Below are 13733 nucleotides of genomic sequence, written 5' to 3'. Positions count from 1 at the left end.
GTGAGACTTAACTGCAGCTTCTGGGCAGAAAGCTTAAGGAAGGCTCCTCCCCTACCTTTCCCCCACACTATCACCTCACTGAGAACACTTCTGCCACCCTATCCTTCTGTATCTCCCCGCCTAATGCTACGGAGACCTTGATACTGGCCACTCGAGTTCAAGGAACAATGGGATACGTCCTTGCTATCCTCTATCTACCCTGAGGGAGTAAGGTATCCCTTTATGTCCAGGAAGAGTCAAGGAGTGCCCCTTGGTATGGAATGGATGGGGCAACTGTTCAGCGAAGTGCACTGGCTACCAGGACTACCACCTCAGGGCACGACAGTCTCCTTGAGTTTATGTCTGTCTCCTCTGGCTTTACCTCCAGGTCAACCCTAGTCCTCCCTTCTAGGGCAGCTCCCAGAGAGGCAGATGTGTGGCTGGCTGGTCTCACATCTTAATGTCCTCTGGAAAGTGAAGCTGAGACTTGCAGTGAATTCCTGAAGAGAGATGAGCTGCTTGAGGGAGAAGGGATGGGTGTCTGCCTGGACTATGTGGGAGAACAATTGGATCCAGGAAAAACAGAGTGGGGGGGGTCGCCTCAGTTTTGGGTCTTTGGATAATCCTGTCATCCACACAGTGTCATGTACATTCCTGGAGTCACCTGCAGGCAGAAGAAAGGGCTAGAGACAGAAGGAGTCAGAAAGAGAAAAAACCCTGTCCAAGAGAGAATCTCAGCTTCCACCACTTGGCATCTCTGCTCTAAGGACTTGAGCATCTTAAGATGCTGAGAGGTTGGGCTTTAGTCTTCTAAGATCTGAGAGCCTTCCTTTCCTCAAACATTTAGGGAATCCACTCCCAAGTTAACCAGCACAGGCGAGCACAAGTTTCCCTACCTGGGCTCCTGCAGTCCCCGGTGAAGGCAAACTCTCCCCCTAACTTATCCCTCCAGAGGAGAGGGGCTCCACCTCTGTTGTACCCTACCAGACAGGGCACTCATGTAATTACCTGGAGCTGAAATTGATTCCCATTCAGGTTGCATCTCCCCCTTCTGCCCCCCAGAGTCTGTTCCCAGAGCTCCCTATTGGGAGTTGAATTTCGGAGGGGGTTGGATATGTGTGATGCTTGCTGAAGTGAAGAACCAGAGCCCCTCTTTGACAGCATCCCTATCATAGCGCAATGAACCCCTTTCCTGACCTCTCCACCTCCCCCGCTGCTCGTGCTGGCCACTCAATCTATCGGGCATTTTTTCTACAAATTCTAAGGGGCAGTGCTGCAAAGACACGAGGATGACCTCCAAGAGCCCAAAACAGGACGTGAGGTTAGGAGAACGGGGACTGCTCAGACTGTCAGTGACCTCAAGTCAACGTGTCTTGAACCTTCATAGTCTAACTCTTCTGAACAGCTGCGGTCTTCCCCAACCATAGCTATGGCACCCACTGTATGCTAGGCACTGTGCTTGGTGTAGGCTTAGCCCAGGACTTAGGGATTTAAGAGAGAGAAGGGCTGAGATTTGAACTTAGATGGTGTGCATGTGTTTACAGACTTAGCTAATAATTTTGACCACCTACTGAAAAAAAAAAAACCACTAAGAATGTGCCAAAGGGCTCCCAAGGGTCTTCAGGGGAACTCACAGTGGAAGCATATGCCTTTAGAGGCAGCCAATGGAACCAGAAAGATCAAGTTCCTAGAGAAGACTGAAGAGGAGATCAGTCTCACCCAACCCATGAGCCAAAAGCGTTTTTTGTTAGCAACCTGGAAGGCTGGTTCGAAGGCAGGGTCCTTGTTATTCTTGTAAAGCCATGGTTCTCAACTTGTGGGTTCTTGACCTTTGGAGGGTCAAATGACCCTTTCATAGGGGTCACCTAAGACTATCAGAAAGCACAGATAATTATATCATGATTCATAATAGCAAAATTACAGTTATGAAGTAGCAACAAAAATAATTTTACCGTTGAAGGGTCAGCAAAATATGCAGAACTTTGTTAAAGGGTCTCAGCATTAGAAAGGGTGGGGATCATTGTTTTGAAGCCGCACAGGGGAGCAAACATATCCCAGCAAAGGAGAGTGCAAACTGAGTATTAACCCAGCCTCCTCCAGAGTCAGGTGGTGTGGGGGGGCTCTGTGCCTCAGTTTCTTTCTATAAAAATGGACATTATGAGAGTGGCTATCCCTAGGGTAGAAGCATCAAATGGCAGCTTTGGTGAAGGTGAGGAGGTGGTTAAGCATGCAGCTCGGTGGCCGAGCTGCAATGATTGACACTGTGTGACCGTGGTTATAGTTGTCATCCCATGGGGTTGCCAGGAGAAGGGGGCTGGTCAACATGGTTAGGGAGCCAGCAGAGGGTCCAGGAGGTGCAATCAGCCTGACACTTTAGCCTTGAGAGTTCACCACGATGGCCTCCTCAGCTTATAGTCACCATCAATCAGCAAGCCCCCGTCACCTCTGTTGATGGAGAGACACAGCCATGTGAGGTGCGCCATAGCAACAGGCCTTGCTAGTATTGCTGAAAACTGAGATTTTAATTGAATCACTATTCCCAGCAGTGAACTCACTCCAAGTTTTCCAGCCCCTCCCCCGAAAGAGCTGTCAGCGATGTGAGTGGAAACGGAGAGACGGGTGGGGAATGCCTGGGTGCTTGCCAAGAAGGATCCAGCAATTACAGGAAAGTGGCAGGTGTCTCTGGCCACACACACCCCTAGGTTGGAAGAAAGGGCTTGAAAAAGGCCATGTGGTCCATCCCCTCACTTTAAGTAATTGCCTGTGTGGTCCAGTGCAACAGGCCTGGCATGTGTCCAAGGAATTCCAGTATGAAGTACCGGCAGAACTAGCTACTTCGGGATTCATAGGCAGGCAGTTCCACAGTTTGCCCCATCAGTAAAATGGGTAGAAGTCATACATAATTACCTCCCCAAGAAGCACCTATCAATTCAGATACTCTCTATATAAAAATAGCTCAAGTCATACCTATGGTCTTAGCTATTCAGAAGGCTAGGTCAGGTTAGGCAGTGTAGTAAAACCTCACACCACAAAACATTGAGAACATATGTGGTCCGAGAGAAGCACATGTTCCTCAGTGCCTTCTCCACAGCAGACCCTTTCACCCACATGCTGCCGCTTCATCTCTACTACCTTCCTATGACCTACATGTGCATCTTGAACCCATTTTAAGACTGAGTAAACTGAGATCCAGAGAAGCACAGCATATGCCCCACACCCATAGAGCCAAACCAGAACCAAATGCACCTGCTCTTTCTGTTGCTTTGTGTTTCCTTCCTTCCACCAGAAAAGCCATTTTAACTAACCATGGTCCCCCAATGCTAAAGACTTAGCAAAGAATATCAGTGCCCCTGCCCTTCATAAACTCTCATGTTTCTCTCCTCACTCCTTTTTAAGTGAGAAAGTGGTTTCTTACTTCTCGAGACACAGGAGCTAATGCTGATTGGCTTAGTGGAGAGATGAGGCCATATAAAGAAATGGCAGAAGAGGGAGGAAGCCATGAACTTGAATGCCTGGGGCCGAGACACAAGGGGGTGAAAAATGAGCTCCCCTGATAAGGAAGGCACACCACAAAGTTGTTTTGCTTCCTGAAAAGTGTCCCAGACATGAAGGAAAGCGGGGTGAGGAAGGAGACGATAGTTTGCAATGGTTCCCACCCTACAGGAAGGAAGGTTTTCATAGCGGCCTAGCGAGGGTGAAGAGATCTGCCTCTGATGGCTGGGATGAGATGGAGGGAGCCTGACACACCGTAGTTACCATGGTTATTTATCAAAGGTAAATATACGAGTCGCCCTGTGACTGTGCTGGACCCTGCAGAAGTATTCTCTTTAGACCACAAACAGTTTTGATCAAAGAAGGTGGAGTAAGCAGACTAAGAGTAGAAATGGGGGGCCTGACCCTCTGGGATTCTATGCCATGGCTTTGATGCTCATACCCTGTGCAGCTATGGACAAGTGACATTAACTTCTCTGTGCTTCAGTTACCCTCTCTTTAAAAATGGAGCAGTGATGGTGACAGTCCCTACGCTGCAGGGTTGACGTGAAGCCTGAACGAAGCACCAAACACAGCCCTTTGAACGCAGTGAACACTCTGTGAGTTACATTGTCATTTGAAACATGGAAATATTTCCCAATTTGTTCAATGGCCCGAACTTTACCCTATCATCAAAGTAAGACCGATATCAGAAAACAAAACTTTAAACCAATAAGCCTCTTGACCATAGACACAAAATCCAGAAATGGCCAATTCATTCAGCCAGCATCTAAGAGGGGAACTTGGATTTATCCAGGAATGCCAAATTCATTAAGCATTTGGCAATTACATTAACAAACTGAAAAAATAAATCCAAGGGATCCATCTTATTAGATGAGGAAAAAACGTTCAACAACAGTTAATAGTAAGATATCATCAAACAAATGATAAAGAGAATTTATTTAACATAGAACATGGGATCTTCAAATAACCCGGAACTGCCATCACCCTGAGGGGCTGGAGGCTGAGTGCTCCCATAATCCCCCTGATCTGGAGTCAGGCAGGTAGAGATGCCCTCCTTGCTCTTACTCAGTATAGTTCTGGAAGTTCTGGCCAGTGGACTAAGGCAAGAAAGAAACAACGGTATCAAGAAATGAATAAATCCAATCATTCTATTCATAGATGCTAGATAGCTTTCAGAGAAGACTTAAAAAGCGTCACAAAGGACCTCCTAAGAACTAACTAGTGGCTGCAGTATGTTTGCAGAATACGTGATTAATATGTTTTTTGAAAAACTACTGCTATTTCTATCTGCCATCAATGAGCAATTTGAAATTAAAAACTTTAGAATAACTTTAGTAGAATTCCAAGTTCCTTTATAAAACCAAAAGAATGGAAATGCTCATTCCTGGAGGTGGCACCTTCCAGGAGCTGAAGGATTGTGGGTCCCCTTGAAACAGGTAATGACATCCATGCGGCCTGAAACCCTCAAATTAAGAACTGGCACAGGTTGGCAGGCCTCCAGTCGGTCACTTTCTCCTGTTTGGCAGTCTTTAATTCCTCACCCCACAAGTGGCCACTCTACTGTGATATCATTTCTTGGTGACCCTCTTTTAAGGTATATTAGTCATTTAAGCAAATATAAACTGAGTTCAACTCCCCGTTTCTATCCTGCCTGAAATGAGCACACTATACAGTGATTTGACTTTCCTCTTTCATTTTATGGTGTCAGCCATTTGCAGAGAATTATGGGACTTGTCGCTCCTTTATATGGCTGCGTAGCATTCCTTTGTATCCTTTGATCTAAACTCATGTGAGCTGCTTCCTGCCAAAGCACACAGCACTCCGATTCTAAACAGCCCTGCATGCTGCGACTAATGCACCCTATATCCAGTCCGTGCTGTGATCAGGCATATTCACACTGGACCATAGGATCCTTCATATATGAGCCGGACAAAGAACACTAGATTTGGGATTATGGATTCCGGCCTCCTCTGGCAGTAACTCACTGTATGACCTTAGAGAGGTCACTTCTTTCAGAGTCATCAAAGTCACAAGAAAGGCTGTTTCTGCATGAGCTCTAGATGGAGACATGACCCTTAGGTGGAAGGTAGCAATAAAAATTGTGGAATCGCACACTCAGGGTATGGCTCTGCTGCAAGCCGCCTATCCCAGCCTTGAGATAGTGTCCAGGGCAATTGCTTTCTTCTTCCCCTCCTACAGTTCCTGTAACCATCGCTTCAGTTCTGCTCTTCAAGGTTGAGTGTAAAATACAGTTGCGTACAAACTGGAATTGGATTTGCATGTTGTTTGCTATTGTGACCTCGAGTATAAGACTTCACCTCTCTAAGCCTCGGTTCTTTCATCCCAACAGTGAGATAGCGAGGCCATCAGTTTAGCAAGTATCTGATACCACACACCCTGAATTCAAACCCTGGCTCCTCTGCTTAATAATCTTTTACTCTGGGCAAATTTCTTACCCCTCTGATCCTCAACCATGAGGGGGATTTTAACAGTGCTGGTTCAAAAGGGCTATTTTGAAAATAAATTAAAATTGTGAAGATGTTTATTTCCATTCTTGGCATGATGGCTCTCACATGGAGTAAGAGTTTGGTGATGTTATTAACCTTCCGGGTCCTAGACTGTTTCTGTGTTGATTAGAAATATAACATACAATGGCTTCTCACAGTCGCTCACACACGGTAGGATCTTCACCAAGAACAACTGACATTGTTTCATTATCTAATATGTCCATGTGTTCAAGCTCTGTCTATGTCTTGTAGCCACACTTCATACATGCATCTTTACCATAACTATGTGGCTCTATTCACAATAGTGATCAAATTGTGCCCTAACAAATCCCAGAAAAGCAAGCCCATGAGTTAGCAATAAATCCCTTCATAAACCTGGGAAAGGGGCCTTCCTAAAAGGCTTGGCCTGGGTCTCTGTGAGACTTATAGCAAAAGTGCCCATGCAGGACACACAGTGGACTTCAGCTGAAGCCAGCAAACATGAGTGAGCACCACATTCGGTTGCCTGGAAAAAGTATCCAGGGTCATGAAAAGAAAGGGTCCTACCATGTGCGGCTAAAAGGCATAGGCAAAGCCTGGGAGAGGATGCCATCCAATCAGAGACCGTAATGATGGGTAAGAAGTGGGATGCAGGTGTCATAAATTCAAATACCTGCTCAAGGAAGCAGTCAGATAATGTCTGTGAACAGAGTGGTCCAGTTTGAAGAAATGTCTCACGTCTCCTAGGAATCGTGCTTCCCTGCTGTTTTACTAAAAACACATGACTGTTGATCTCTCTCATTTTCCCTCAGTGACAGACGAATGTACCCAAATCTTTCTTTGCTATTCATCATCACTGGCTCTCACGTAACACCTACTTGTGCCAGGCATTCTTTAAGGCACTTCTAATGTGTGAGCTCACTTAATTCCTATGAGGAGTCTTGGGCATGTTTATATCATCACCCATTTTCTGGTGAGAACTTCGGGTCACCTACCCAAGTTCACACAGCTAGGAAAATGCAGAGCAGCCGTGTGTGCAGTTAACCAGCTTTATCATGAGAAAATGGTGGCACACGCACCAAGATGACAGGTGACAAGTGGGACTCCAGTGGAGATGATCATAAGGAAGGCAGGGCCTGAGTGTCAGAAAGCCCTCTGCACTTGACTTTCTGGCAAACAGCTCAGTGTTGCCAAATTGTTCCAAAACCTAGAGATCCAGATTTATGTGGAATAGCTGGTGTTTCCATGTTGGCAACTAATTCAGAACAATTTAAAAAACATCCTGTGGCCAACACTTCCTGAGCCAAACCAAGCAGATCTGTCTGCGGACTTGCTGTAAACCTCAGTATGGGGAGGCCACAAGAAGACCAAGAAACACCAGTGTGGATCACAGTAGAAATCAAAGCATTGAATCCAGATGGGAGAAAAGGGGAATGATTCAGAAAACCCAAGGAAATAAGTGGCCAAAGGAAGGCGTGCCAACTTCCAGATCCAGGGAATTATCATAAGCTAAAAGAAACTTCTCCAAAAAATAGTACAAATTGCATGTTAACAAGGTCTTGGAACACAGATAGAGCATTTGGGGGAAATAGAATAATACTTTGAATATGCCCGCATGGGGAACTGGGATGTGAGTACCCCAACCTGGCTTTAAATTATTGTCTTATGGCTTCATGTTAACAGGACTTTGTCAAGTGGCCTCCATGCTCAGTCTATAGAACAGGTACTAAGCTACAGGGCTTATGGCATGGATGAGGTGAGATCATTCAGGGCTAGCACAAGACACAATATCTGTCAGTCCATGGCTTCTCGATGGTTTGGATTTGGGTTTTGTTTTATCTTCTGTATTGAGCCCAGATACCCCTAATTTACAAAATGAGGGATCAAGACCTCTCCTGAAGTTGCAGAGCCAGGAAGGACAGAGTCTTCAGCGGAACTCAGCCATCCTGACCTTGGCTTCTTTTGCCCAGTTGACTGATGTTGATCTCCAGATGCAGGCTAGTGATGGGGGTAAAGGCGGGTGAATAGGCTGGAGCTGGTGCTCAGCAACCACGCAGCCTTGGGATTTTGTCCTGGGGCATCTAGGTACCCATGTGCCTAATGGTACCCGTATGCAGCATCATTTTCTTCTCTTAAACTTACTGATGCCAACAAAAGAACATCTCAGCTTGGCAGAGTATGTGTTTTTCACACCTTCTTCAGGACGTTCAGTGTATGTTTTGGGCCTCACCCCTTGCCTGGTAGTAGCATCTGACCCTGGTTCTGCTATTATATATTTCTCTCAGTGCTAGGAATAAAACCCAGGGTCTTAAAGACAAGCAAGTGCTGTACCACTGAGATGTACCTGGGCCTGTGTCTGGTTTTTGTTTTGTTTTATTTTTTGTTTTTTGTTTTTGTTTTCTAGACAAAGCCTGTAGCTTTGGAGCCTGTCCTGGAACTAGCTCTTGTAGACCAGGCTGGCCTCGAACTCAGAGATCTGCCTGCCTCTGCCTCCCAAGTGCTGGGATTAAAAGTGTGCACCACCATCACTTTGGCTTCCTGTGTCTGTTTCTAAAGCTACCGTTTCTTTATTGTGAGGAGGCTGGCTTGGAAGTCAGGGTTCTGTGCTGTCTGACACGGTGACGTCAGTCATGTAAGGCTATTGAGTACTTGACATTGGACGAGTGCAAATGAGATGCTGAATTTTTCATTTCAATTAATTTGCAATTAAAATCTGATCATTCAGTTATTAGAAAATAACTGTCTGGTTGGACAACTTGGGTATGAATTTATTCATTCGGCTCTGTTTTATGACCTCTAAATAGAGGTCACAAAAAATTCATCACACACAAAGAGATGTACTGCAACTGTGAGCCTCACACTGAATTTTGAAGACAGCACAGGAAAAAGAGTTAAATATCTTAATAACTCATGAGGATTACATGCGTTGGACGTTAAACTATAGTGTTAAACTTTTGTTTCTCTTTATTTTTTTATTGTAGCTGCTAAAATTAAACTGTATATATGATTCATATTATATTTATATTGGGGAGCATTGTTATATAAAGATGTAGATCTATGAGGTAGGCATAGTGGCTTACTCCTGTTGTCTCAGCACTTAGGAAGCCAAGGTGGGAAGACTGTTATGAGTTTAAGGCCAGCCTGATCTACACAGAAAGTTCCAAGCCTGAACTAGAAAATGAGTCTCTCTCTCTCTCTCTCTCTCTCTCTCTCTCTCTCTGTTAAAAAAATAAATAAATTTAAGGAAAAAAGACAAGTAATTTTCAAACAAAATGCAAATTAAACAATATAATAGGTGAAACTTTAAATGCAGCAAAAATCATAAAGTTTGTGGTATTTCAGCAGGTTGGGTTACTATAACAAAACACCGTAGTCTTGTGACGCCGGAAACTTATTTCTCATTGTTCTGAAGGCTGGAAACCCAAGGCCATTGTCTCAGCATGCTCTGACTCTGGGGAGGGCTCTGTGCATGTTGCAGACTGCCCATTTCTTGTGGTATGTTTCCAAGGAAGAAATGGCAAAGAGCTCACTGTGACCTTTTTCTAAGACTGATCCACTTCCTGACATGCTCACCTCTCACAGCCCTTGACCCTTAGTACTTCCCACTGGGGTGAAGAGGTCAACTTATAAACATATGAGGACATAGACATTCAGTCCCCCACATAGAACCATGTTTAAACTCTGGGGACGCTCACCAATCGCAATACTCTGCATGGAAAACTGTACACTAAAAAATCTAGCCAGTTCCCCAGCCTGACACAGTTGAGCCCTAAAACATCAAATCCTGTGTGCTTTGGTCATGGTAGCGCAAGAAATGGTTGCCAACCTTCAACACCCATATCACCCCAAGACCTGTGCCACTTTGGGAAAATGCAAAGGAAGTCACATAAAGGGTGGATTTTCCATGGGATTAAAGAAAGAGGACATCTCTGGATGCAGAGTAGCCTGGCTTGAAGGTTACAATAAGCTGAAATACATGACAAAAAGTTAAGGACTTTTCTCCTCCAAATGTCTGCTATCATTTTTCCCCAGAAAAACTGGGGGGTGGTGACAACTCAGAAATCATTGTCAAACTTGATTTGCTTCTCTGGGTCACATTTCTATCTGCCTCTTATCCACCCAGGTCCCCAGCATTGCCAGGTGCTGGGCGCTGTGTCAGCTGCATGACAAACCCCAAAAGAGCTATTCCTTTCTTTTTGACATTAGCATACCACCAAATCCACCAAGTTAGTGTGCATGAGCAATCGCGCGCGCACACACAATATCAGAAACCTACTCAAATGCAGCTGTGCAAATGCCATGATATTGTGAGAGTTCATCAGTGGAGATCTTGACAACAACAAAAAAAGTCAACAAAACCTCCCCTCCAGAAGGGACACTTCAAGATAGAATGACAGGGAAGGGAAAAGGAGGAAGAAGGGGGAAGTAAGGAAAAGGAGAAGACACAGGAGAAAGGGGGAGGGAAAGAGGACAGGGGAGGGAGGGAAGGGAAAGGAGAAAAGATAAAGAAAACAAGCTGGGCCAGGAAGGGGTTGGTACACATAAATCCGGACAGAAAGAAGGCCAGAGTATCTGGAATGACAAAGAAGTGGGTACAAGAAAAGCGACACAGAACGCCAGCCTCTTCCAAAGGCCAGATGAGCGGCTCTGAGCTGGGACAAGCCATTTTCCAGGGTATGAACCAATGCATCCACCAGTGACTCCTCTCCCGCTTGTTTGCCAGAGTGCTTGGCAGTCAGCAGAGCTGGGGGAATTGCTTTTCCGCTACAGACATTTCTTATCATTTCAGCTAAGTGCAAAGCAAGCTATCAGCCCCATCATTTCAACCGAGGGACTCTAGCCAGATGCACAAACACACAGATGCAACGCGCACAGACACACATATAGACGCACACCAGGCATGTGAGACACACTGGCACTCACAGAGACGTGCGCATGCATACACACACACACACACATACACACACACACAATACACACATACACACACACACACACACACGCCACTGCCAAAGTCAAATAACGGACTATGACTCTACCCTTGCTGCAGCTCCCTCCCCACCTTAGCCTCACCTCCACAGTTCAGTTCCTCCGAGTGCTTTTACCACACACTCCCTGCTTCTATGAAGAAATACAGTGGCTTCCTTAAAACGTATAGATTGGTATAGCATTTGGAAGTTCCAGAAGGAGCATGGCTGTGAGCAGGACAAGGCTGAGCAATCCCTAAATGAACCCGAGGTCCATAGCTCTGTCCCTTATAGAATATGTTCCCATATCATGTCTTTCCTCCATGTTCATTATATGTTTCATACACTGGGCATGTTCTGTATGTTAGGGATAGCAAAGAATACCCGGGAGGTCCCTGTACTTCTCCATGCTACTTGAGAGACAAATGGCAAGCCAGTAAGTAAATGTATACACAAAACCATTGAAGGTACCGATGTGCATTTGGGCAAGAATGTCACAGGGAAAGGTGGCAGGGAGATACATAATATAGTGCCAGAGAAGAGCTGCCCAGACAGGTGATACTTGAGTGAAGTTTGAGAAGGAGCTGACTGCAGGGACACCGGGAGAGGGCATGGAAAGCAGAAGGAAGAGGCAGGTTGGAAGCCCAGAGGCATTAATGAGGCAGCACCCAAACCCAGTGTGGTTGGGTCGCACCAAGCAAGAAAAAGTGGTTGAGATGAGCGTACATGCTGAGTTATGAAGGTGTTTTGCACAGCTGGATGCTACTGTGAGTGTTGCTAGAAGACACTCTTTAGAGCAGGTGACTTGGTCTAGCCTGCCATTCCAAGCTCTCTGAAGATACCAAGTGTTGGACCATAGTAGGAGAAGGACAGAGAAGAGGGTGCAGATCGTCGCAGTAAAGGGGACCTCAAGAGCACAGGGAGGGAAGAGAGACCTGTGCACAGCATTCACAGTACAGCCACTGGCACACAGCAGGAGTGAGGGTCAGAGGACACAGCATAGCCAGCGGCTTGCATCCTAGCTCTGCTCCTCCGTTCATCATCAGTTGCAGACTCCAGGGCAAACAGAGATAGCCGGGAGAGATGGGCAAGTCCACGATGTCCTCAGACCCCAAGGACACTTCTGCCTGTCTCTTGGGAGCTGTGGCTAGATTCCCATGGCACACGGGGAAGCTGACATCTTGACTGTGACTATGGATCAAGCCGTGGGTGGCCAGAATCATAAGCAGAGAGAAAACAAGAGCCTGAGCTGAACTGTCTCCTGACAGAGGTGAGCAGGATGGAGAAGGTCACCTTCAGCGCTGTCATTTGACAAATGAATGGGATGGCATTCTGGCCAGCCAGGCGTTGTCACCATGACTGCATTCAGCTCCGATGATACAAAATCTGGAGAGAAATTTCTACCACACAACTCAGGTAGAAATTCCAAGAACATCCTGTATGAACAGATGTAGCTCAGGAAAGGGTGGGACCGGTGGTTTCTTGGGTGTTCTCGGCATAGACTGGTTGTCCCTTGAGATAAGGCTTTTTGTTGTTCCCAGAACTAGATATACCCCAAAATAGTTAGTCGGATGGACACTGGTTACCACTCTCCTCAGCCACCCTCTCTTCCTTTCCTGAAGTGGTCTGAACCAGCACCACCCCCCCACCCTTGTCCATCAACAACCAGAAGATACATTCCGGATCATGGGAAATGTCTGCTTAAGCTTCTTTCCACAGCAGCAGCTTCCCCTAAGGTTAGGCTGGAGACCAAGCCTAACACTCCATGGTTCTAAACGCAAGCTTGACGGTATTTAGGAGGCTATAGAGAGGAGCGTGAGCTCAAGGCCAGGTCAGCAGGACCACATAGCAGGACATAGCCTCCAAAAATATCTGTATTTCCCCTGGTGAGTCTTCCCAAACCATCACAAAAAAAAGAAAGAAAAAGAAAAGAAATAAACTTAGGGCCAAAACCAATAGTGTCCTTGAGACCAGGCTTATGCTACGCAGATCATCCATACCTCTTCTCCTTGCCTCCCAGCACACAGATTTAAAAAAAAAAAGTTCTAATGTTTTGTTTTCCCCTCATTTTGCCTCTAAAGGAATTTAAGTTGTCTGTTTTCATTCCTGCCTCCAGTTTGTCTACATAGACTATGTATATCACATGTAAACCCGTGAACACACACACTCATCCATTTACACCTTATCGCACTCCTTCAGCTATCGTAAATGGACTTCTTGTAAAAATGGAAGTTAGAATATCTGCGTTTGGGTTTCATCTGGACTTCCTGCCTGTGTGTAACTGTCACCTATAAATTTCCACGTCATCATCTGTAAAATGAGGGAGAATGCTCACCTGGCTGAGGCCAGTTCAGGAGACAATATAAACAACAGACACCTACCAACTAGAAGCCTCCCTTTCCTAAGCCAGGTTGGGATTTCCTATTATCTCCCCAACTGGGCTGTTCAGGCTACTTTATGAAGAGCCAGGTTCAGTTATCTGAGATACAACTTTGAGTCAAGGAGGATAATAAAAGAAGGAGAGACAAAAAATGAACATGGTGTGTGTTTAAAACCTCACGTATTAGCAAGACCAGAAGGCAAGTCAAAAATCATAACAATAGGTGGTCATGTTCTACAACAGGGGTGAGAGTGCTGGGGAGTAAGGTGTTCAAATTCCTGGGGAACTCAAAAGAGAAGGGTTTGTCTTTCCCTGAGAATGCAAAAACAGATGCCTTGACAGTAAGCATCTCTTAAACTTAAATGCTCTCTGTTAGTCCTTGGCACATAGTGATGGGTTAGAAGGTATTGGCTGGGTAAGTGGAGG

The 13733-nt window shown here is 45.7% G+C and overlaps 1 protein-coding gene across 1 annotated transcript in view; it reads left to right on the top strand.

Moving 5' to 3' along the window:
* Gpr139 (G protein-coupled receptor 139) overlaps positions 1-13733 on the top strand; it is a 43719-nt gene that overhangs the window by 724 nt on the left and 29262 nt on the right. The window lies entirely within an intron of this gene.

This window comes from Microtus ochrogaster, chromosome 8, assembly GCF_000317375.1.
Source record: "Microtus ochrogaster isolate Prairie Vole_2 chromosome 8, MicOch1.0, whole genome shotgun sequence".
In the NCBI taxonomy this organism is placed as follows: Eukaryota; Metazoa; Chordata; class Mammalia; order Rodentia; family Cricetidae; genus Microtus; species Microtus ochrogaster.
The sequence above is the reverse complement of the archived record's forward strand: the minus strand, read 5'-3'. Positions and strand labels throughout refer to the sequence as shown.